This window comes from Giraffa tippelskirchi, chromosome 14, assembly GCF_054371585.1.
Source record: "Giraffa tippelskirchi isolate mGirTip1 chromosome 14, T2T-mGirTip1v1.2.pri, whole genome shotgun sequence".
Taxonomy (NCBI): Eukaryota; Metazoa; Chordata; class Mammalia; order Artiodactyla; family Giraffidae; genus Giraffa; species Giraffa tippelskirchi.
Genome location: NC_137288.1, coordinates 37,372,159 through 37,397,473, shown reverse-complemented (window position 1 = coordinate 37,397,473; position 25,315 = coordinate 37,372,159). Strand labels below are relative to the sequence as shown.

Sequence of the window (25,315 nt, the reverse complement as noted above, 5' to 3'; positions counted from 1 at the left end):
TTCTGAGAGTCGAGTTCTCACTAGTTCTCTTTTCACTCCATTACTCGCTCCCCTGGTGGTCCAGATGGTAAAGAATTGGTCTGCAATACAGAGGACCCGAGTTCGATCCTTGGGTCAGGAAGATCCCCTGGAGAAGGGAAAGGTTACCTACTCCAGTATTATTGCCTGGAGAATCCCATGGACAGAAGAGCCTGGTGAGCTACAGTCCATGGGGTCCCAAAGAGTCAGACACGACTGAGCCGCTAACACTTTCACGTTTTTCACTTTCTTCTTCCTTTTGGATCTCAATTTGCTTACAAGCTGGCTTTAGAATTTGTACTTCTAGCCATTTCTCCTCTGTCGTATAGACCAATATTTTCCAGTCCTTTCTGGATAACTTCCCTTAAATCTCTCCTAGTCTATAATTCTTCCTTCTTTCATTGATATGTTCACCAAATATTCACTGAGCACCTACAATGTGCCAGGCAGAAAGCTGAATATGATGAATATAGACACTACAACTCAATGTTTAGACTAAACTTATCCCTTCCTTCTCTAAGCTTGCTTTTCTTAGTTTCTTCTTTTGAGCAAAAAGGCATTAGTTCAGTTTAACCAATCAAGCCAGACTATCTCTTACCTCCTACTGTCCAGAGTGACAAATGAAGTTTTATACTTATGAAATGAGTTTTAATTTTGCCATTCTTTCATTGTTTTCATAGCCGTTGCAGTAAATCAGGCTCTAATTATCCCCTGCCTGGGTTATGTAATAAATGTTTACCCTGTCTCCAGTCTCTCCTTTTCTAATTCACCCTAAATTAACTTTTAAAACACAGATTTAATTATGTTATTTCCCTGCTCAAAGATTTTTGGTGACTCCCCACTGACTACAGAATAGATCTAAATGGTTTTCACCTGACCCTTTACACCGTCTCTCACCTCACTTTTCAGCAGTTCCCAACTCTTTGCAATTTCCTAAGTTTAAAATGTTTCGTTACATTCTGCTTTTGTTATGTCCTCTGCTTTATGTTCTGTCTTCTCTCTGCCTGCTCATCATATTTGTGTGTCATTTTCCAGTTTACAAGGGACTTTTTCCCAAGCACCTTCCATGAGGTAGGTGGGATCATATCCCAGAATCTAAAACCAAAAGAGTCGGGGCTCTGAAGATGTAAATAATTTGATGAAGGTCTCATGATTAGCAAGAGAGCCCAGATACTAAACATCAAGGGGACCCAGCACCAAAAAACAAACTATATTGAGGTGCAGCATTTTTACTGAATAAAGTGAATTTGAGACCTAGGTTGCCCTTGGTATTTGGTGTCATATATTTTTATCAAAGAGCTTCGTTCACACAGAAAGCCAGTTCTTCCTTTCTTCCTTCCTTCCTTTCTTTCTCTGGCTGCCTTGGGTCTTAGTTGCGGTACAGGGGCTCAGCAGTTGTAGTGTTCAGGCTTAGTTGCTCCAGGGCGTGTAAAATCTTCTTGGACCAGGGATCGAACCCATGTCCCCTGCAATAGCAGGTAGATTCTTATCCACTGGACTACTACCAAAGAAGTCCCAGAAAGTCAATTCTTAAATGCCATATATCTTTGGATTTATTATACTCTGACAGAGTTTAAAAACAATTTTAACTATAATTTTACAGTCACTATGGTAAAGCTCTATCCTATTTTCAATCTTTGTGTATCTTTATAGTGATATAAATAAACTCACAATATTGGTACAGCCTAGCTTTCACAGACATTTTGTAAAAATAGCACCTGCTAGTTTCATCAAAATGTATAACATACTATGCTACAATTTGATGGGGTTGCAAAGAGTCAGACATGACTGAGAAAGTACTTGTTTTGTGCCACTATGGTAGTCCCTTAATAAACAGTCCACACAAAAGAATACATTTTAAAAGCTTGCAGCAATTTTTGAATGTGAACTATAAGATATGAGTCTAACCCAGAAGTCCACTATTCAAAGACCTGAATGAACTGGAATTTCTCTCAGCATTAACAATGATAAGTACCTTGAAGCCTCACCGTATAACATTTTATGTATATCTCAAACAGCTTGAAGTGACTTTTATTCAAATTGATCACTGTAGGAATAAGATGTAAAGGTAAACTGGCTTTGTTGACTGTCCATGTATTGATTTCTAGGGTTCCTTAAGCTGCTATTATAGTTTAGGTACCACTCAGTCATTTCTTCAATGATTATTACATATACTTGACACAGTGGCTATAAAGATACATAAGGGACACATGTTTTCAGTCTAGGAAGATAGACTAGACTGAGTATTTATTTATTTATTTTCATATTTGTACCTTTTAATTTTGTATAAAATATGTTAATAAAAATAATTCTTTAAAAAGTGCAACATATTTTACTTTTATAGATATTATTGAGTTTGTTGCTTTTAGAAGAAACTTCACATTAAAATAAGTATATCTGGGAAATGTTAGAAAACATGAAATACACACACACACCCTATAGCTTTGTCCCATGACTGGGTTTTCTCTTCTTTTTTTCAAATTTTATTTTATTTTATATTGGAGTACAGTTGATTTACAATGTTGTATTAGTTTCAGATATACAGCAAAGTGATTCATTTATACAGGTACATATATCTATTCTTTTTAAAATTCATTTCCCATTTACGTTATTATAGAATATTGAGGAGAGTTTCCTGTACTACACATTAGGTCTTTGTTGATCATCTATTTTATATACATATAGTAGTGTGTATATGTTACCCTAAACTCCTAATTCCACCCCCACCCCTCCACTTCAGAAGGCAGACATTTGAGCAATTATAACACAAACAAACAAAAAGCTTTTGGAAGGTAGGTCTGGGCAGGGAACTGTGACAACACAGAGGAGAAACCAATTATTTGTTAGAGGGGGTCAGGAGTTACCTTGGCACTTGGTCAGAAGGACATTTATGGCCACGTGGGTGTAACGCTATGTGCTCTTGTAGTAATCTTTGTTGTTCAGTCGCTCAGTCGTGTTCGACTCTTTGTGACCCCATGGACTGCAGCACCCCAGGACTCCCTGTCCTGCACCATCTCCTCGAGCTTGCTCAAACTCACGTCCATTGAGTCGGTGATGCCATCCAACCATCTCATCCCCTGTCGCCCCCTTCTCCTCTTGCCCTCAGGGTCTTTTCCAATGAGTCGGCTCTTCACATCAGGTGACCAAAGTATTACCTAATTTTATCTTGACCTAGCACATTATATAGAACTGATTCTGGTATGTTTCCTGTGAAAACTGTGGCGACCTTAATAAGGGTGATGTCTTATTTGTTTCCTAAATTCCAAGCACAAAGCTCGAAACAGAGCGAGTGTTGCATAGAGTGAAGTGAAAGTGAAAGGCTCTCAGTCGTGTCCAACTCTTTGCGACCCCATGGGCTATACAGTCCATGAAATTCTCCAGGCCAGAATACTGGAGTGGGTAGCCTTTCCCTTCTCCAGGGGATCTTCCGAACCCAGGGATGAAACTGAGGTCTCCCGCAGTGCAGGCAGATTCTTTACCAGCTGAGCCACAAGGGAAGCCCAAGTGTTGCATAACTTACATGGAATTAGAACCAAGAGCATTCTGTGCAGAAGAAAGAGTATAAGTAATGGCCCCATGACAGAAGGGCTGCATCTCAGGGATCTGAGTGTAGTTTGGAGAAGCTGGAGGAAAGGGGAGGGATGGGAGAACGAGCACATAGTTCTCTGCCAAGGAGGCAGGCTTTAGAAGCCATGCTGGGTTGAAGCTCACCTTCAGGGAATCTTGTTTTGGGAATTTGCTAAAGGTTTTGTGCTAGGGATCCACAACGTGAATGGAGATTACAAAATGGATTAAAGTGGATACAGAAGATAAAAATGACAACACGCAGATAAGATGAAGAAGGGATTGGAGGAGAGGGACAAGTCAGGGATGATACTTAGGTTCCCAGATTAGGGAGATGCAGATGTCATTCACTGCAACAGAGAACAACGAAGGCAATGGGTGTGAAGGCAAGATAACAATTTTAAGGCTAAGTGGAGGTGTTTAGGAAGCACTTGGAAATACAGTATTCAGCTGCAATAGAGAAGTCTGGGAAGGAAATGCAGATTAGGATTAGGGGTAGGGTCAAGGTCAGGGTTAATGGTCCATCATCAGCTGTTACGGATGCCATGCTGCAGGAAAGGGGTTCAGGATGAGAAGAGGGCTCAGGATGATAGTCTGGCAAACATGAGTCCTTACAGAGTAACTAGAAAAAGCGGCATCCAGGATTAACTGAGAAAGCACATTTTTGCAAAGTTACACTTTTGGAGTCAGAAGATGACTTACCCTGATGGATACAGTTTTCATTTGAGATGAAGGACATATTAGAGGCATGAGAAAAATGGTACCAACGAACCTATTTGCAGGGCAGGGAGAGGGACGCAGACATAGAGAACAGACATGTGGACACGGAGGGGAAGGGGACAGGGGGATGAATTGGGAGGTTGGCATTGACACGTATACACTACGATGTGTTAACTAGATAGCTGGTGGGAAGCTGCTGTACAGCACAGAGTGCTCAGCTCGGGGTTCTGTGATGACCTAGAAGGGTGGGATGGGGGAATGGCAGGGAGGTCAAAGAGGGAGGGGATACATGTATACACATAGCTGATTCACTTTGTTGTACAGCAGAAACTAACACACCATTGTCAAGCAGTTATAACCAAGCAATAATACAAAATGAAGTACTAGAAGTACAGAATGGATGCTCCCTGGACCAGAAGTCATTAAGAAATAAACACTCTGAATTCCCCATGATTTTAAGACCATGCCCACCAAGCTTCCTCATGTATGAACAACGTTAATAATGGTCATGACTCTTCTATTCCTCAAATTCTTCCTCTTCTCCTGGCTTGCAAGCACATGTATTTAAAGACCATCCCCTTCACATTAGTCTTACTAAATGGAAACCTGAGAGAATGGTGAGATGGCACAGCGGCAAGAGGAGAAGGGCAGCTGTGGAGAACAAAGCATGTTCTCTGCAGAGAAGGCTCTTTACTCCCGTGCAGGCCAACCATGTTGGTTCTCTGAGGCTGGCAATTTCTGAGCCACTCTAACAAGTACACCCTCCATTCCATGGCTCTGGACACTTAGCTGACATGGGGAGGCAGGGGACAACCAAAGTAGAAAACATACATTTGAAGTTGACTTACATATATCACCATGGGCTTCTCTTGTAGCTCAGTCGGTAAAGAATCTGCCTACAATGCAGGAGACCTGGGTTCGGTTCCTGGATTGGGAAGATCCCCTGGAGAAGGAAATGGCAACCCACCCCAGTAGTCTTGTCTGGAGAATCCCATGGAAAGAGGACCCTGGCAGGCTACAGTCCGTGGGGTCACAAGAGTTGGACACGACTTAGCGACTAAACCGTCACCACCATATACACCACTATGCCTAAAACAGATAGCTGGCAGAAAGCCACTGTATAGCACAGGGAGTCCAGCTCGGTGCTCTGTGGTGACTTAGAGGAGTGGGATGAGGGGTGGGTGAGAGGGAGGCCAAGAGGGATGGGATACATATGTATATGTATAGCTGATTCACTTTGCTGTACAGCAGAAACTAACACAACACTGTAAAGCAATTTTAAATTGGATTAAAAATTATATTAAAATGAAATTAATTTTTAAATTAAACAAAAAAATTAAATTAGAAAAAAATCCTGCCAAGAGGAAACCTGGGCATTTCTTAGCACAGCTATCCCCTGAGCAGCTCGGAGTGTAAATCCAAGAGTAATTTACAGTCGGCCCTTTGTACCAAGATTCCTCTACATCCAGGAGTTCAACCAAACACCGAGGTGTAGTACCATAATATTAGTATTTACTACCGAAAACTATCTGTGTACAAGTGTTTCCACACAGTTAGAACCCACATTGTTCAAGGATCAACAGTAAGTGTGCAGAGCAACACACCCCTTGGGAAGTTTTCAAGAGGCAAAGGGATGCCCCAGGGGTCTGCCAACCCTGATGCCCTGTTACCACAGATCATAAGAACCTGCACAGGTAAGAGGTCAGAAGCAAGCCATGCATTTAAGGTATAAAAGAGAGGGGGAAAATGGCTTTCAAACTAGATTTATATTGGAGTTAATAATACTCATTAAAAGTGATGGGTTATTGACATCTACATTCCCTGAGCATTGGTTAGGACTTGATGTCCACGAAATTTACAATTTTACCTGCTTTTCAATGAGTCGGCTCTTGCCCACCTGATGAGAAGAGCCGACTCATTGGAAAAGACCTTGATGCTGGGAAAGACTGAAGACAGGAGGAGAAGGGAATGACAGAGGATGAGATGGTTGGATGGCATCACTGACTTAGTGGACATGAGTTAGAGCAAACTCTGGGAGATGGTGAAGGACAGGGAGTCCTGGAGTGCTGCAGTCCATGGGGTCACAAAGAGTCAGACATGCCTTAGTGACTGAATAATAATTCACTTCAGTAAGGGCTCCTCTTCTCCTATCCTGGCACATTTGTTTTAAATGAATTATTAATCAAACTCTGCTTTTTCACAGGATTGGTCTTCCTCAGTTGCCAACCTGAACATCTCTATGTGATGATAATGTTAAAATGCCTAATGCCCTAGTGGATACAAGTTTGGGGACACCTTCTCCAGAAGTCCCTTTCTGCCTTCAGATCTCAAAAACAGTGAACCCACTTGCCTGATTCACTCATTTTAAATCTGCAAATACCCATGTGACCTTGAAAAACAGATACTGTGACACTCACATGGGACCCTCCCGGCAAGGCATCTTCCTTCATCATTTAGTGCCCGTGAGAGGCACCAGCTTAAACCAATCTCTTCCCTCTGATATGTAGCACCTTTTCTTTCTCATCAACGAGCCTCAAGTCTAATGCAACATGGACAACAATGACAAAAAGAGAGGGAAATGTAACTAAAAGGGACTTGGGAAAAGGGAGAGGAGCAGTAGAGTAAATGCATAGAAGAAGCTCTCAGAGCCCAACAGGGATCTTCGCTACTAAAGACAGTGGCCTCAGTTCTCATCTCAAACACACTTGTGCCTCCTGCTAATGGTGAGTCAAACCATGAATTTTCACTTTGTCACATAATGTGTGCAAAGCACAAGACTGTATCATGGAGACTGTCTTCAACATGGCAAAGAGAATCACGGGGAAGACAAGACATCCATCTTCAAAAAGTTAAAACAAATCCTCATGGTCCATTCTTACTACGGGGGATGGACTTAGGATGATACTGGCTTCAGGCTTGGCCTGTACCTGGTGGGCAGGTTTGGGGGCCATCTTTTTGCTGCCTCCTTTTAACCGGCCTCCACTTCAGTTTGTTTACTTGATAGTGGGCCAGTTTGACTCAGAAGAAAATATAATATAGCTCAGGTTTTAAGGAATTCTGGTAAGCCAAACTAGTATTACAGTTACAAAGAACTGAAAAAATGTATCTGTATTTTGACACTGTCAGTTGAAGAGCTTGGTGTCTAATAAAAGGTGGCTTCATGAATGCTCAGCATCTTCTGACTGCCCTGCAGATCCACTCTCCATGCCTGGTGACCCTCTTGGTTCTTTCGGGTGCTGATGCCCCTGACCGCATCTCGGGGCTCCCTTTCCTCTGGCTTCTGACTGGATTTGGTTTCAGAAGACTGAGGGAGGGAGAAGAGAAAGGTCAGGGTATTTCTTCCCCTAGCTTCCTTCTTCTGGGTCAGTGTGGGCTGCCTTCCTTGTTGGAACGAAGCTTCTACTGAGGTCATTTCAACACAGCCCTCTGTCTCTGGTTCTGCAAACTTTTCCCTTCCTTTGTCTTTCAGCCCTAAGGCTGGTGTCAGTGTCCCACTGTCTTAGCACTGGCAAAGAAGGAAAGGGGGTACACTACTCCTTGAGATGTTCTTAGCCCTTGCCTACACCTCGCTAAGTAGCTCTCATAATTAAACATCTTCTGTTTCCTGGTATTCACCAAATATGCTTTAGCTTTAATATGGCACCTGTGAGTTCTCACCTCTGCATTATTTGCAAACAAGGAATTCATTATTTTCCATTCAAAATGGCTGGAGTGAATGAAAAGCTTCTGACATATACTTTTCTAAATAATCCAGTTGAAAAAAAAATACCATGTTAAAAAGAGTTCGAATAATGTCAGTTACAGGTCAAAGAACACCTAATAAGGTTTCATGGAACATGGCTTAATAGAAAGAGCACTAAACTAAATTAGGTCAGAAGCCACGGGTCTGAGTCACAGATTCATCAATTATTGCATGACCTTGACAAGTAACTTAACCGCTCTGAACTTTAGTTTTCTCATATATCAACCAGTGATAATAATGCCTGTCCTGTTTATCTCACAGGGTTATTGTGGGGGATCCGATGAATGACAGATGTGAAAATACTTTCCAATTGTGAGGACTGGATAGGGATACAACCCAGAACGTTTCTGAGGATAAAATTTATCCAATAAAGAAACACATAAAGTTCCATTATCCTAGAAAGTCCACAATACCTGTCCATTTTTATCCTTAAAATCACAGTGACAAGATGAAAGCACTCTCCAGTTTAAGAGACAGGTTCTGAAGCTAACTGTTTGGTCACTAATTTGACCCCACCATGAATAAGCTTGGACATACTCCTCAACTTGGTTGCATCATCAATAAAATGAGATGATAATGATGTCAGCCTCACATTGCTGCTGCAAGTATTCAATGAGATCATCATGAGAGCATGGAGCACAGTGTTTCCCACAGAGAAGTTCTTCATCTATGTTAGCTTCAGCCACGAGATGGAGAGAGAGTCCCTCAGTAGAGACAGGATGAGACAAGGGGCAGTATCCAGCTTCTGGAGTCAAAACTTCATGTCTTGGAATATTATCTCATACATTTATTAACAGTAAGTTTGAACAAGTTATTTAGTCTTTCCAAGCTCTAGGTTTATATACATATATTCAACAGGCTAAATATATCTGCCTTAAAATGGGAACACCAAATAATAGGTATGTAATGTGCTTAACTGGTGGCTCAGACAGTGAAGAATCTGCCCACAAAGGAGACTCGGGTTCAATCCCTGAATCGGGAAGATTCCTCTGGAGAAGGGAATGGCTATCCACTCCAGTATTCTTGCCTGGAGAATTCCATGGATAGACTAGCCTGTCAGGCCACAGTCCATGGGACTGCAAAGAGTTGGCCATGACTGAGCGACTTACACACACATGCTTAACACAATGCTGGATACATAATAAATGCTCAATTAAAACTGTCATTACTATTTTGGTGTTGATTGCTAAAATCAAAACCCCTCCTCCTTGTCTTTTTAGCTCTTACTTCTTTCGGATGAATAGTCTGCAAAGAGGCTGGTTTACATAATAAGTATTTGCAAGTTCAAAGACAGAGAAATATAACTACACATATTTAAGGGCTGGACATATCTTTGAAAGGCTGATGTCTTGGCACAGCAGTATATGACCTCCTGGAGAAGGGAATGGCTACCCACTCCAGTAATGAGACAACGTTTAGCCACTTTTGGTACTTGCCTGTGGCCCTGGAAAGTGAGAGTTAATCCCCTGATTCAGCATTTGCCCAGTGTCTGTGGGGTGTAGCTGTGAACCAGGCAGGAGAGTAGAGGTAATTAACAAGGTAAATATAATATCTGCCTCCATGTTGTTGTCTGAGAAAGTGTTTCATTTATTTTCAGAACAGAGTCTGTCTTGAAGTTAAAAGCGAAGGTCACAAAATATTCCCTTTGGGAGTGTGTGGCTTGCGACTTAAGAGTGTGATCTCTGGAGTTCGAACTTTGGCTTTGTTTTTTATTCATGGTGTTGGACAAGTTATTTTACCTGTTTATTCCATGGCTCCTCCTCTGTAAAATAGGAGTTCATAGTAAAACTTGCATCACTGGATTGATTGTTGTGAGGACTAAGTGAGCTAATACATGTATAAATGTCTTAGGACAATAAATGTTAGTTATGCTTACCAAGATAATTATTGTTTTATTACAAAGTGGTGTGGTTTGTGAATAAAATAGAAATGTCCTTAGATCGGAGTGCAAGAGCTAGCAAATTATGATTTGCAGGTCATATCCACCCCTCCACTTTTGAATTTTTTTTCCTGTAAACCTAACCTCTTTGGAAACCAAGTGAAGAAGATATTTGTTTGGCTCTGCTGTCTTAGTGCAGCATGCAGGATCTTAGGTCTTCGACGTGGCGTGTGGCACATAGTTTCCTGACCAGGGATTGAACCCAGGCCCCTTACATCGAGAGTGTGAAGGCTTACCCATTGGATGACCAGGGAAGTCCCTCTCCACTTATTTGTATAATTAAAATGTTATTGGAACACAGTTGCACTTATTTACTTACTTACTGTCTATGGCTGCTTTCATGCTATGCTGGTAGCTGAGTATACCTGGGATGGAGCTCTTACGGCTACAGGCCCTGAATATTTACTCTCTGGCTCTTGATGGAAAAATTTTGCTGACTCCTGGATAGACAGCTACCACTAACATATTCTTCTCAAAAGGAAAAGTTGGCATAGAAATGATTTATTCTGGGGAAATATGTTTATATTCACGCATTTGCACTCTGTCAAGTGACATATTATACACTGCAAACAAGTGCAGCTCAGAAGACCTGGGAAGGTACTGCTGTGTGCTCCCCCTACCCCCACCAGCGCTGCTTAAGGAAGCAACGTGCAAGAGGTGATGCTACTAACCTACTTTCAGCAGAATAAATATCCTGTTATTTTCCAGTAATGTTAATGAGTGTTCATGCTTCCAGCCGCAATTAGGGAATTGAACTCTCTCTCATCCTTGACTTTTCTCAGACCATGATAGAATCAGGCATTAGCTATCATTTCTGTAAATAACTGAACTTTATTTGGTAAAAGGAACAAAGTTGCTTCTTAAAAAAAAAAAGATATGTATTTTATGTATTTGTTCTGTCCCCCCCCTTTTTTTTTTTAACAAAAAAGAATGCGTCAACATATAACAAATGCTGGAGAGGATGTGGAGAAAAAGGAACCCCCTCCACTGTTGGTGGGAATATAAATTGGTGCAGCCACTGTGGAGAACAGTATGGAGGTTCTTCAAAACACTAAAAGTAGAGTTACTCTATAATCCAGCAATCCTGCTCCTGGGCATATATCCAGAGAAAACTCTAATTCAAAAGATGCCTGCACCCCCAGTGTTCACAGCAGCACTATTTACAGGAGCCCTGACATGGAAGCCACCTTCAAGTTCACTGACAGATGAATGGATAGAGAGGGTGTGGTAGATAAACATGACGGAATATTGCTTAGCCACAAAAAAGAAGGAAATAATTTCATTTGTAGCAATATGGATGGACCTGGAGAGTATCATTCTAAATGAAGTAAGCCAGTAGAAGACAAATATCATATGATGTTGTTTATATGTGGAATCTAAAAAAAATGATCCAAATGAACTTATTTACAAAACAGAAATAGACTCACAGACATAGAAAACAAACTTATGACTACCAAAGTGGGCAAGGGGAAGGGATAAATTAGGAGTTTCAGATTAGAATATACAGATTACTATACATAAAATAGATTACTAACATGAAATACTGTATAGCACAGGGTACTATATTCAATATCTTATAATAACCTACAGTGGAAAATAATCTAAAAAAGAATATATATATATATGCGCATGTATAACTGAATCACTTTGCTGTGCACTTGAAACACAGCATTATAAATCAGCTATGTTGTTGTTCAGTCACTAAGTCGTGTCTGACTCAGAGACCCCATGGACTGCAGCACATCAGGTTTCCCTGTCCTTCACTGTCTCCTGGAGTTTGCTCAAATTCACCTCCATTGAGTCGGTGATGCTATCCAACCATCCCATCCTCTATAGACACCTTCTCCTCCTGCCCTCAATCTTTCCCAGCATCAGAGTCTTTTTCAATGAGTCGGCTCCTCACATATTTTAATAAAAATTTTAAAAACAGATGAAAATATTTCTCCTAGGGAACAGAAATCATTAACAAATATTTCATGTTCAAAAGGACGTTGATCTCAGAAAAGGTAATGTGGTTAATTCCATGGAAAAAAAGGCAAACTAAAAAGTTTCAGTTAAAAGGTAAAATAATGAAACAGAATGTGGAAAATTTTAAATTTTTCCAGAGGTTAAGAAAGGTTATTCCCTTCAGTGAAAGTGCTGGATAGTGCCACACTTCTGGCTTCATCTTTTTTTTTTTTTTCTGGCTTCATCTTGTACCCACGTCCACCCAAGCTTTTCAGTTCAGGGCTGAAACCAGCTGGAACAAGGCATGGAAGATGAATGCCCAATGCGGAGATTAGCAAGTGAACTGGATGTTAAAGATACATATAAATTATGAGAACTATTGTTGATTACTTTCTGAATTAGATCAAGAAACCTATTTACATGTATTTGTAACAAACACAATATAGGATATCAAACCTTGCAAATTGACTAATAAGATTGAAAGCAAATAACCATTGCACTTCTCCTTGATTCATCTGTATCTTTTGGTTATCATTCAGGTGGGGAAAATGATTTGGGTTTTTGACAATAATAAAGACAAAAAAGGATGCCTTATCATTTTTTTTTTTAAATGCAAGCTGTAACATAGAAGAAGAAATTTAATCCTAGGAAATTTTATGCACACATGAGAACAGCTACTGATCTTTGGTAAAGTTAATGATTTCGGTAATGAAAAACTTCAAGCAAATTTATGAATGAACAGGAAACAAAGATTGAGATTTACCAATGCAGCCAGGCTGAGGAATATCTCAGTGTCATTAGTACAAGATAAATCAGACAACCACACTGAGAGAGCAAAATGCACACCTTCCCCTCTTTAGGAAACTGTATTTTGACACACAGGCCTTATAATTATAATTTTTGCAAGTGAAGGAATTGCAAGACCCCAGGAAGTATAAACCACCTCTTTCTAAAATAATTTTCACCTAGAAATAACCCAATATGTATCATATTCTTTCTTCAATCTTCAATTAACAACAAAGTGGGCAGTGGAAATCTCAAGAAACAAACATACATATTTAGGATATTAATATATTCTGCTTGGGCAGAGAATATTCCCTCTTATTCTGCATAAAATGCAGAAGTCTAGTCTTGCTTCACCTTTAACTCTTTTTACAGTTTGCACTCGGTCATTACTACTGTAATGAGAAACGGAAAAGGGTATAGGCTCTGGAGCTTTATTTGGGTACACATTTTGGCTCTGCCATTTACCATCTGCGTGACCTTGAGCAAATGGCTTAATGTCTCTGTACCTCCATTTCTTCTTCTGAAGTAGAAATAATCACAGCGCCTAAAACCATAAGGTGCTGTTGTGAGACTCAAACAAATAATGCAAGGGAAGTGCCTAGAATGTGTGCCTTGCACACAGCAATGTTTAACCGTTCTTTGTTTTCTTATGTGTTCTCCTGATATGTGTCACTTGTCAACCACAGTGAGCTGAACTGTGTCTCCCCAAAAGTGTATGCTTAAAGTCTAACCTTATTTGGAAATAGAGTTTTGGCAGATGTAATCAAGTTAAGATGAGGTCATAGCAGATTAGGGTGAACCCTAAAGCCAGTGGCAGATGTCTTTATAAGAGATAGGAGAGGAAGATTTAGACGCAGACACGGAGGAGCAGCACAGGAGAGGCCAGGTAAAGACCGAGCACAGACTGAAGTGATGAAGCTGCAAACCAAAGAATACCAAGGACTGCCAGGAGCCACCAGAAACAGAAAACGCGAGAAAGCATTTTCCCATAGCATCTTTGGACACGTAGATTTTGGACTTCTCGTCTCCAGACCTGTGAGAGAATAAGTGTTTATTATTTTAAGCCATTCAGTTTTGGGTACTTTGCTACGGCAGCCCCAGGAAATGAATACAGCAGATAACCTCTATGAAAAAGGGGGGACTCGTAGGAGAGAATGAGGTGAAGTCAAGGCACCTAGAAGAGAACCCACAGGTGGCTCACTGGGTGTTCTTTGAATTTAGTTATTTCATGGAGTCACTGCTTTTTAACCTTTGCTTAGAGGGGAACAGTTGGGGGTCAGTAGAGCTGGGGTGGCAGACAGCTCTCCTAAGTGACTGTGACCACATCATACAACTTTATCTAGAGCTGTGCTGTTGATACAGAAGCCATTCATCACAAAGGGCTATCTAAATTTAAATTCATCAAAATGAAATAAAATTAGGAATTCAGAGTCTCAGTTGTAGAAGCCTCGGTTAACATGCTCCATAGTCACACGGGGCTCCTGGCTGCCATATTGGATTGTGCAGTTTCAGAACATTTCCATCACTGCATAAAGTTGCATTATACAGCACTAGATGACATTGGCATTGTAATAGGATTTATTTAGGAGGCAAATAAAACAAGCAGACAGGTTGTGTAGAAAAAGGAAAGTGTCATACTCTTATAATAGAGGTAGGCAACCCCATCATTTGTGAAGGACAAAAGGAAAAGTGAAGATAGTAGAATTGATACCAGGGCAACTGCTCACAGGAAATCTCTCGTGTTGAATGGTCTATTGTTTTCTTCTTAAAGTCACCTACATCCCTGCTTTTCTATAATTTGGACAAAGGATATTTTATTCAATTTTTGTAGACTGAAAATTAGTACCATAGAAAACTAGCCTATATCCAATGCCAAATATCACTATAGAAGAGTATGGCTTACTTTACCTGTATCTAGTTGAGATACACCTCACACAGAATTGGTTAATTTTTTGGTCCCTTAATACTGTGAAGGAGGTAAATGCTACAAAGTGACAAATGAGATCAAGAAATACGTGAGCTACACAATCTCTCTCCTCCTCTTCAGATCTAATCATACAGATGAATAAATTGCTATAAAAATACCAAAAATAAAACTAAAAACAATGACTGAATCATTTTTTTAAAATCTCATGTACTCCGTGTTCAGGTAGCAAGAAATTTAATTCCAGTCCAACCAGTCTCCTGTGATTTTTTTTTTCCCTTTCATCTAAGATATTTTTAATGCTCAGAAGCGTTATAATAGAAAAGCATGTATTTTTGCCTGGTTTATACCCATCATCCTTACCATTACAACAAGACAAAAGCATTAAAGTAAAATTAATCATGTCAAAAGATTTTAGCAAAAACAAGTGAGACCATGCATAAAGCATCGCTTTGTCTAGTGTGAAGTCACGCTCTGATTAAAAACATATAATGAAAGTGAAAGTGATACATCATTGCCTTAGCAGTAGGATTTTCTGAAAGTGCTTTGCAGTTCTCAACATAAAAATGTGGCAAGATTTTTGTCTTTGAAACTCACAATGATGATTGTTCTAGCTAAATAACTGGAATTCAATCTTAAAATCTTTTCTTTAAAGAAATTAAGACTTAATGACCAAAATACGGCCTGTCAGTAGGATTAATAGTTAGCACACACTGAAAGGAGTAGTAGCTTGCCTTGACATCCAGACACAGAGATCAGAAAGTATCTGCTCAATATTCCTCTTTTACAAAGCCATCTTTAATGCCAGCTAAATACGGTCAGGCCTTTAAGATATCTGCTGTGAAGCACAACTGTTTGCTTCATCAAAAGGAATCTCACTAATAAGTATTAAGGCATGGTCACAGAGTGATCATCCCCCTGCAGTGGAGTCGTTTTATGTAAACTACACAAAACCCAAAATTCTAACTGACCAGATATTCACAAAACGTAGATTTAGTTCCTTGATGCCACCAGGGTCATGACGTGAGTCTGAAAAGGAACAGTTTGCTTATTTGCACTTTCCTTAGTTACTCCTTTATTCTGATGGAGTTACTTGCATATAATAACACTCCCCCCAGCTTTCTTTTCATTTTTTTTGTTGTAAGTTTGAAAGTCATTTCAGTCCCTTTTTATCATCTCTCTTGATGATAAAAACCATTCTGTTCTATGAGAATTATGTGTATCTCTATGATTTATATTTATATCTCTTTTGTATAAACTATAGAGATGTATACTAGTTGGCATATAATGAACAGAAGAAATAGTAAAAATTACACAAACACAAACATACTTAAACTATTTGTGGGAAGTCAAAATTAGAAAAATTCCCTTTCAATGCTTTATACTAATATTTGGAGTGTACTTTAAATTTTTTCCTTTAATATATAGATGTGTAATCTTCTATGAATAAAGATCTGTCTCAACAATAAAAGTCACATTGATGCAGGAAGAGACAGAAAGATGCATGCAGCAGCTGTGACTTCTGACAAATAACTGCTCACAGGAGAAATGAGAATACTTTGCTTGGAGAAGACTGAACCAAGTATTTGTTGAACATAAGGATGCACTGTTGTAACCATTCAGTCTATTAAACAAATTTTTGTTTATTCTTTATTTGAGAGCTTGGGAGGATTTCACTTTTCCACCTACTTTTAAGTTAGGTGTGGCCAGGTGATTTGTTTCTGCCAATAAAATGTGTTAACTCTTAAAGAGTCAGTGTGACTTAAGAAGCTTAAAGAGTCAGTATGAAATTTTTCTCTCCCCTGCCTTGGCAACCATAATAAGCCAAATAGTAGTGGAACTTCCATCAAAATGAGTACCGGAATGAGAAGAAATGGAACAGAGACCTAGGTAACTTTATCATAGACATGTAATATGAAAAGAAATAAACTTTACTTATATAAACCACTAGGGTTTAGGGATTGTTGTTACTGCTTAACCTAGCCTAGCCTCTAAAAGATACAGGCATTGGTACTAAGAGGACCCAGTAGCTGATGACAAGGAAACTGATCCTGGAAGGTGGAAAGATGGAAATGCACGTTATGGTATGGAAAACCACTTTGTGGGCACTCAAAGCCAGAGCTCTGGGACAACCCAGAGGGATGGGGTGGGGAGGGAGGTGGGAGGGGGTTCAGGATGCAGGGACACAAGTGCACCTGTGGCTGATTCATGCTGATGTGTGGCAAAACCCACCGCAATACTGTAGAGCAATTATCCTGCAATTAAAATAAATTAATTAATTAAAAAAATTTAATAAAAACATAACATATCAAAAAAATTGTTGCCTGGTTTTACTTGGGTGGCTAATGTATTATTTCATAAACATCCACTTCCAAGAGAAGAGGTTTAAAAACAGATATGAGAGATATCAAAAATGTTGATAGTGTGTATTGGTTGCTGTTGACTGCACTTGGCTAGATCTACAAAGAAGAGATGATCTCACAAAAAAAGTCTGCATATTTACAAGTAGGATTGAAAGAATTAGTCTCGAAAACCAGGAGTGTGCAACATTAGAAGAAGCAATGCTTTTCAGACCCATCTGGGAAAAGGTGAAATTAAAAAGAATTTTGAGCAAAAGACATAAACTCAAACTCAGCTTCTGTCTATCAGTAGAGGAATGGATAAGGAAGATGTGGTACATACATACAACAGAGTATCACTCAGCCATAAAAAAAAAACAAAATAATGCCATTTGCAGCAACTGGATGGATCTAGAGATTGTCATACTGAGACACGTAAGTCAGACAGAGAAAAACAAATATCATATGATATCATTTATATGTGGAATCTAAAAAATGGGTACAAATGAATTTATCTACAAAATAGAAATACAGTTACAGATATAGAAAACAAACTTGTAGTTACCAGAGGGTAAGGGGAGGAGGAACAAACTGAGAGATTGACATATACGCAGTACTATATATATATATATATATATATATATATAATAGCTAACTAAAAAGAACCTACAGTATAGCACAGGCAACTCTGTAATGGCCTCCATGGGAAAATAATCTAAAAAAGAGTGGATATAGGTATATGTATAACTGATATACTTTGCTGTACCCTGAAAGTTACACAATATTGTAGATTAACTATACTCCAATAAAATTTTTTAAAATCTCAGTTACTGACAAAAAAAGTTAAAAGTATGGCTTTAGAGTTCAGGGTTTCTGAGCCCAAGCCACCCATTTTCTTTGCTTGGCCTTGCAATAAACCTTCCTCTGCTCCAAACTAAAAAAAAAAATAGTGTGGCTTTCACTGTAATTTTGCTACTTTAGAGAATCTTAGAAGAAAGTTTCAGTGAAGGGTATGACATCCAGTAAACTCTTCTAACTCAGGGAAAAGAGTAAAAAGGGAACTTCCTCAGTAAAGCCAGGTAGATATCCAAATATACAGAGTATTAGGAAGACAAAAGAAAGAGAGAGATGAGAGAGAGAAATGGGGATAAGGAAAAAAAGGAAAAAGCAATATAAAAATTATATCATAAAAGTGCATATGGTCATTGGCCATGGAGTAGATGGACATATAAGAAGATAGCTGAGTTTATTTAGAGGATGAATTACTCAAAGACTCACCAGTTTGGGCTACAAAAGGCTGTGACCATTAGCGACTTAAAATACCCATCGTCTGCTACATCTCTTAGACATGAAATGTACTTAGAAAACTCTTCCACTCCTAGGAAGTGCACAATCCTCAGGTTGACTTCAGTTAAGGAAGAATCTCCCATACGGTGGAGCCATGGCCATGGAGAATAAAGGATGATGAGCAGAATTAGGGAGGACTCTCATCAAGGAACACACCTTTGGATAGTCACCTTTCCAAATGCCTATTTGGTGGGGTTGCTAAAGGGCTATGCTCTTTCTAAATTAAAGAGTTTGTCATGCTCAACTTGTGCCTAATCCATCACTGTGCATTATGTGTGAGGGAGCCAGAAAATCTGTCTCTTTATTTGGTTTCCAGATCAAGTGAAAGTGTGGAAGTGTTAGTCACTTAGTTGTGTACAACTCTTGGTGACCCCATGGACTGTAAGCTGTCAGGCTCCTCTGTTCATGGGATTCTCCAGACAAGAATACTGCCATGGGTTTCTGTTCCCTTCTCCAGGGAATCTTTCCAACCTAGGAATCAAACCCAGGTCTCCTGCTTTGCAGGCGGATTCTTTACCATCTGAGCCACCAGGGAAGATCAAGAGGTGTCTCAAAAAAACCCTGTGACTGAGCTGAAATGACAAATGTCATTTTTAATTGCCAGTGCAAAATACTTGCATCTCATTCTTGCCCCTGCTGCACTCATGGTTGTTACATGTTAAGGCGGAGCCCTGTAAGCCTGGGTCCCTGAATGACGCCCTCTGCCAACATATGCTGGCATGTAGCATGAACGAGAAATAAGGTTTTTGCTGATTTAAGATTTTAGGGTTGTTTGCTACCACAGCATAATCTAGCCTGTCCTGATTGACACGCATATCTTCAGGCTAGAAATAGAAATTTCATTCTGAATCAAAAGTGTGTCTTCTTCAGATGACCAATAGACATATGGGAAGATGTTCAAAAACCACTAATTATTAGAGAAATGCAAATCAAAACTACATCACACTGGTCAGAATGGCCATGATTAAAATGTCTACAAAGAATAAATGCTGGGGAGAACATGAAGAAAAGAGAAGCTTCCAACCCTGTTGGTGAGAATGTAGGTTGCTGCAGCCACTATGGAAAACAGCATGGAGGCTCCTAAAAACTAAAAGTAGAGTTGCCATATGATTCAGCAATCATACTCTGAATATATACCCAGAAAAAACTATAATTGAAAAAGATATGTGCACCTCTATGTTCATACCAGCACTATTTACAATACTCAAGACATGGAAACAACCTAAATGTCCATCAACAGAGGAATGAATAAAGACGTGGTATATATACAATGGACTATTACTTAGCCATTAAAAGGAATGAAATAATGTCATTTGCAGTAATATGGGTGGAGAAGGAAATGGCAACCCACTTCAGTATTCTTGCCTAGAGAACTCCATGGACAGAGGAGCCTGGTGGGCTGCTGTCCATGGAGTCGCACTGAGTCGGACACGACTGAAGCGACTTAGCATGCATGCATGCATTGGAGAAGGAAATGGCAACCCACTCCAGTATTCTTGCCTGGAGAATCCCAGGGATGGAGGAGCCTGGTGGGCTGCCATCTATGGGGTTGCACAGAGTTGGACACGACTGAAGCGACTTAGCAGCAGCAGCAGCAATATGGATGGACCTAGAAATTATACTAAGTGAAGTAAGTCAGAAAGAGAAAGCAAATACCATATGATATCACATATATGTGGAATCTAAAATATGACACAAATGAACAGATCTACCAAACAGAAATCAGACTCAACAAAAGTAGAGAAAGTAGAGAACTGACTTGTGGTTGCTAAGGGGGAGGAGAGCAGTGGCTGGGTGGGTGGGGACTGGGAGTTTGCAGTTAGCAGATGCAAAATGTTGTAAATAGGATGGCTGAAAAGCAAAGTCCTAGTGTTAGCTCAGGGAACTATATTCAATATCCCATAATAAACCATAATGGACAGTAATATACATATATATTAATATATAATATATTTAAAACAAAGTTACTTTGCTATACAGCAGAATTTAACATTGTAAATCAACTATACATCAAAAAATTAAGAAAGATATATAATTATATTAAAAAATAAAATAAAATGTATAGCTGTTACAAAAAGAAAAAAAGCATGTCTTCTTTCTCAAATCTTGGGTGATAAGAGCAGAAGATAAGATTCACTTCTGTCTGGTTGTAAAACAATACAAAATGGAGTCAAATAGAATAAAAATGTATCAGGGGACAACTATATTCCAAATACTGAGCCCAGAGCTTATTATATTATTTTTATTTAACTCTCACAATAAATATAAGAAGTGAGTATAACTATATCCACATTGTGGGTGAGAAGGATCAGAGAGGAATCAGGGGGTGTATTTCAGTTTAGATCTGTCTGTCCTGAAAGATGCGGCTCTGCGTGTGTGTGTGTGTGTGTGTGAGTGTGTGGTTTCATTTTTGACACTGCTACCAAGACAGATTTAAGCTGTCAAGAAATCTTCATAGAATTATGGCTTGTGAGTAATCTTACATGCAAATTTCATCACTTGTACCTCCTAACTTGCAGATTAGTCCACAAACCAAGATTATATTCTTGACCTCTAGGACTAGGGGATTCATTCAATTAACCTGCAGTAGTTCTACTCTCTGAACATGGAACTAATCCCAGTGCCTCGGATCTGTTTAGACTTTCATGGGTGCGATGGGTCAGCACAGATTAAATCCCATTCATCTGCTTGGAGTCTTGACTCATATTACCTGTTGGTGAGACAGATCGTTGTGGTGCTGAGACAGCCCTGTCTGATGAAAACACAGAGACCAGTGTTCTGTTCCTCATCCTACCACTAAATCATCATGTGACTCTGGGTACAACACCTCTGCTCCGTCAGTCACTTCAAGTGAAAGCCAATGTCGTGAACGTGCTGTAGAAAGTGCCTACAGGATCTGATTTCTGCTAATCTCTTTAGCCGCACGACATGTGTTTCTTTCCCTCACTCTTTGAGTTTAGCCAAGCACCTTCTTCCTGCAAGGTCTTAAGTGTTTTAGTGGCTAACTTGTGTCTAACTCTTTGCGACGCCATGGACTGTACCCTGCCAGGCTCCTCTGTCTATGGGATTTTCTTAACTAACCTGGGGGAGTCGTCTCTCACATCTTTACCTGGGCAACTGGCTACCTCTGTCTCATCCTTCTGTTCTCAGCTCACGTGTCACCTTCTTTGGTGATATCATTCATGACTCCTACACTAGATCTTATCTCTCCATTCCATGATCTTACATATTTTATACCCTTCCTTCAGAGCACCATCACATTTTGCTATTATATACTGCTGTCTGGGATTATTTATCTATTTTACTTTTTGTCTTATGTTGGAGTATAGCCAACTGACAATGTTGTGATAGTTCCAGGTGAACAGCAAAATGACTCAGCCATACATGTACATGTATCCATTCTCCTCCAAACACCCCTCCCATCCAGGCTGCCACATAACATTGAGCAGGGTTCCCTGTGCTGTACAGTAGGTCCTTGTTGGTTATCCATTTTAAAGATAGCAGTGTGTAAATATAGCAGTGTATAGCTGTCGATCTCCAGCACCCTAATGAGATTATTTATTAATGCTGATTCCTCCAATAAACTCTAGGTTTGGTGAAGACATGATGCTATTTGCTTTGACTCAGCATTGTTTTTTCTGCATCTAGAACAATGCCTGCTACATAGAAGGTATCAACTTATTTGCTGAATGAATGAAATTAATGTGCAAAATGAGAGGGTTGAGAAGATCATTTAATTTTTCAGGGCTCATATTCAGTGGTTTGCTAGACCTTGTCTGCAATTTGTGTAGGATTGACACAGAGCAAATCTGAGCAGCCTGTATCACTCATACCTCTTTCATGCCAGATTCAGTAGCAAATACCACAGCTGGTGTGTAAAGAAGGCATCACCAGAATTATTGGTACCCATTCTGTTCTCTGGAGAAAAAGTGATTGCTATAGTCAAGGGAGGTATATATAAACCAGAAATAAAGTCAACTGGATTTTCTAGGCACCCAACTTACTTGAAATACAGTATTTGGAGTGACCATGACACATATTTTTTTTTAAAAAATCTATGAAAAATCCACTAACGCACTGGTGCATGAATACACAGTAGCAAATAATTCAAGATATATAGCAATGTGCAGCCATGGATCCCAAATTAGAATTGAGCTCATTGAAGATAAAATTAGATGCTAACATATTTTAAAAGTCCAAACAGAATTCTCTCTCCTTTTTCTTTGTCCAAAGTCCTGGAAACCATTACTCCATGAACTGAAATTCAAAATTTCAAGCTAATAGAGAACAACTGCCATGCTACTTTTTAAAAGCCTTTAGATCACTGTGTTTTCACTAACAACAAAAACAAAAATGAGAGGTGGATCTCTCTTCATGGTTCTTATTCTTGAGCCTATCTTAGCAATTCCTTGAAATGGTTCTGTATAATACAGTTCTTGGTTAACTCTCCAGTCCCACCACATACTTCCTTGACCTCAGGCTCTCCTATAGATACATAAATTCATTTCAGTTTCTAGAAGGTACCAACTCTCTCTTGCTTTTTGGCACTCCCAGTATGGGGCCCTCTTATTAAAATACTTGATCATTCATCTCTTGTTAAAAATATTTGTTTATTCATTTATTTATTTGGTCTTAGTGCAGTACTGGGGGTTTTTAGTCACAGCATGAAGGATCTTTTTTAGTTGCCACCTATGGGGTCTAGTTCCCTGACCTGGGATTGAACCCGAGCCCTCTGCATTGGGAGCTCTGAGTCTTAGCCACTGGACTACCTGGGAAGTCCCAATCATCCACCTCTTTGCACCAATAATTCCTACACATTTTTCTCAATTTTACAGAAGGTCACTTTTACAGAAGCCTTCCTAACCTCCCATGTTTAGATGAAGGATCCTTTATGGGCTCCCATGTAAGCCCAGCTTCTCCTGTTTATTCCTCAGCACAATTTTGCTTTCATTGCCTCCTTGGGTTCTTGAGAGGAGATTTGATCACCTTCTACCTTACCACCTAGCACAGAGTGGGTATTCAATAATTGCTTGCTTCATAAAGGAATAAGGTCTGCAGTTAAGTTTAAATGCTTCCCAGGCATTTTGAGTCATTCTGGAAGTACCTAGTTGTTTTCTGAGGTCCTCCCGCAATGCAAAATGCACTATTCACAGACTCTACCTACCTGTCTAGAAATTAAGCTAAACAAGTTGTGAGTATTGGTTAGATAACATGAACAGAGGAAACCTAAAGGTGTAGAACCCTCAATTAAATTTACTTTTTATTTCTTTCAAAGCAAATCATCATAAGAAGTGATTGTTTTCCACTAACTTGTCATCTCCACCTCTCCAATGTATCCTCAAAGAACAGAAATGAACTGAAATCAAGAAACAGAAGCCCAAGAAAGGAGTCCGATTAACCTGTCAATGTGCAGGTTTATTGTTCCCTGAATAACCAGCAATTAAACCATTCTTCATTGCTCAAATATTGGCTAAATATCAAATCTACATTTATCTTTTGGAATTGAAGTTCAATGTCTTATGCAAGATGTATTTTCTCAGTATTCTTTCTTCAACATTTATGGAAAATATGTTTTTTTAAAAAAAATCAAGCATCCACCAGCCTCTCAACTCTGCAACTCTCCTAAAAGAAATTGATGACATCCAGTCCTAAAACTATTCCTGCATGGATAGGATCAAGTTCAAGGTCCTCCACAAACCAGACAGGAAGCCCAGGAAACCTTTGTACAATGGTTTCCTTTATTTTCTATGACTGAAAAAATACAAGTTCCCAAATCCTTGCACTAACAGAGGGAACTGAAAGCGGCCAAAAGAAGGAACATACCTTTTTAACTCAGCTCTTCTAATTTTTATTCTAACCTTACTAAAAGGAAATCATTATCAGCACGTGGAGAGATAAATCTATATTTTGAAATCCCTTTTCCTGGAATTGCTCAAGGAAAACAATAAGAAGCCCCAAATAAGTAGAATCTCTTATCTGAAATGTCAGCAAAACAAGGTCAATTTCAGGGAAACACTTTACCCACCAGTAAAGACAATGGTCAACGGGGAACCCAAAGAATCGACAGCCCCTCAGTACCATCTCGTGAGAAGGAAGGTAAGCTGCTTCCACACGAGGACTTCATGAAAACTTTGATACGTCAGTCATACGTTACAGCAGTTCACAGCAGCCACAGGGACCATTTTCCTTGATCTTTACAGGAAGGATTTAAGGCCTGCAAAGTGCAAGAGGCACGCTTTTTGCATTGGCCATTTTAGTATTCATGTCTCCTGTACCGCTTCCTAATAAGTTAAGAATGAAACGGGAGACTGCGTGCAGGAGTGAGAAATGCAAGAAAAGCAGTACTGTAAAATAAAAATGAACAAAAGTGCGTTTCAACTTCCCTTTCGTTATTAACAGTCAAGAGAAACAACAATGCCAATTTTCTTGTTAATACTTAACATTTCAGACTTACAAAAGGACTTAACCTTCATTTTTACAGGGTATTTCTTAGTATGTTGCTGATAGAGGCTGGGGAGCTCTGTTACAATTTGTAATGTTGATTTTATAATGTTATATAAGTGATTTTTTTTTCCCAAAGAGAAAGATAAAAATGAAGGCTGTGTTAGCATGTTACCAAAACAATCTTTTCAGGGAGAATAAGTGTTCCCTTTGCTGTTTGGGTAGACCAAGCCACTGGTTAGCTAGACTGTTGAATTTTGTTTTCTTTACGTTAGGTAGAACTACCTTTTCACTTCCATTGACCTCCACCATATTCAATTTATTGTTATTTGTGGACCCTTAAGATAGTGTTTCTAAAACATGAATAACACAACAGAATAAGAGGTAAAGAAAGTTGTGGCTGACTTTCCTCTTAATTCTTCTTTTTTTTATTATACATGTATAAGGGGTATGACTCCCATAAGTGGGCATCTGTGTACCCACCTGGGGATGACATCCTTCTAAAAAAAAGCATGTCTGTGAGACAGGCTAGAAATGCTCAAGCCAAG

At 39.4% G+C, this 25,315-nt stretch overlaps 1 protein-coding gene and 1 long non-coding RNA gene across 2 annotated transcripts in view; one reads left to right on the top strand and one right to left on the bottom strand.

Annotated features, from left to right (window-relative positions):
• The window catches only part of LOC145534627 (uncharacterized), a 41,297-nt gene extending 33,824 nt beyond the window's left edge, over positions 1–7,473 (top strand). Inside the window, exon 3 of the long non-coding RNA XR_014074819.1 lies at positions 6,506–7,473. This is a non-coding gene — a long non-coding RNA (uncharacterized LOC145534627). The remainder of the gene's footprint in view (positions 1–6,505) is intronic.
• The window catches only part of KLHL14 (kelch like family member 14), a 107,789-nt gene that overhangs the window by 46,528 nt on the left and 35,946 nt on the right, over positions 1–25,315 (bottom strand). The gene's annotated exons all lie outside the window — the stretch shown is intronic.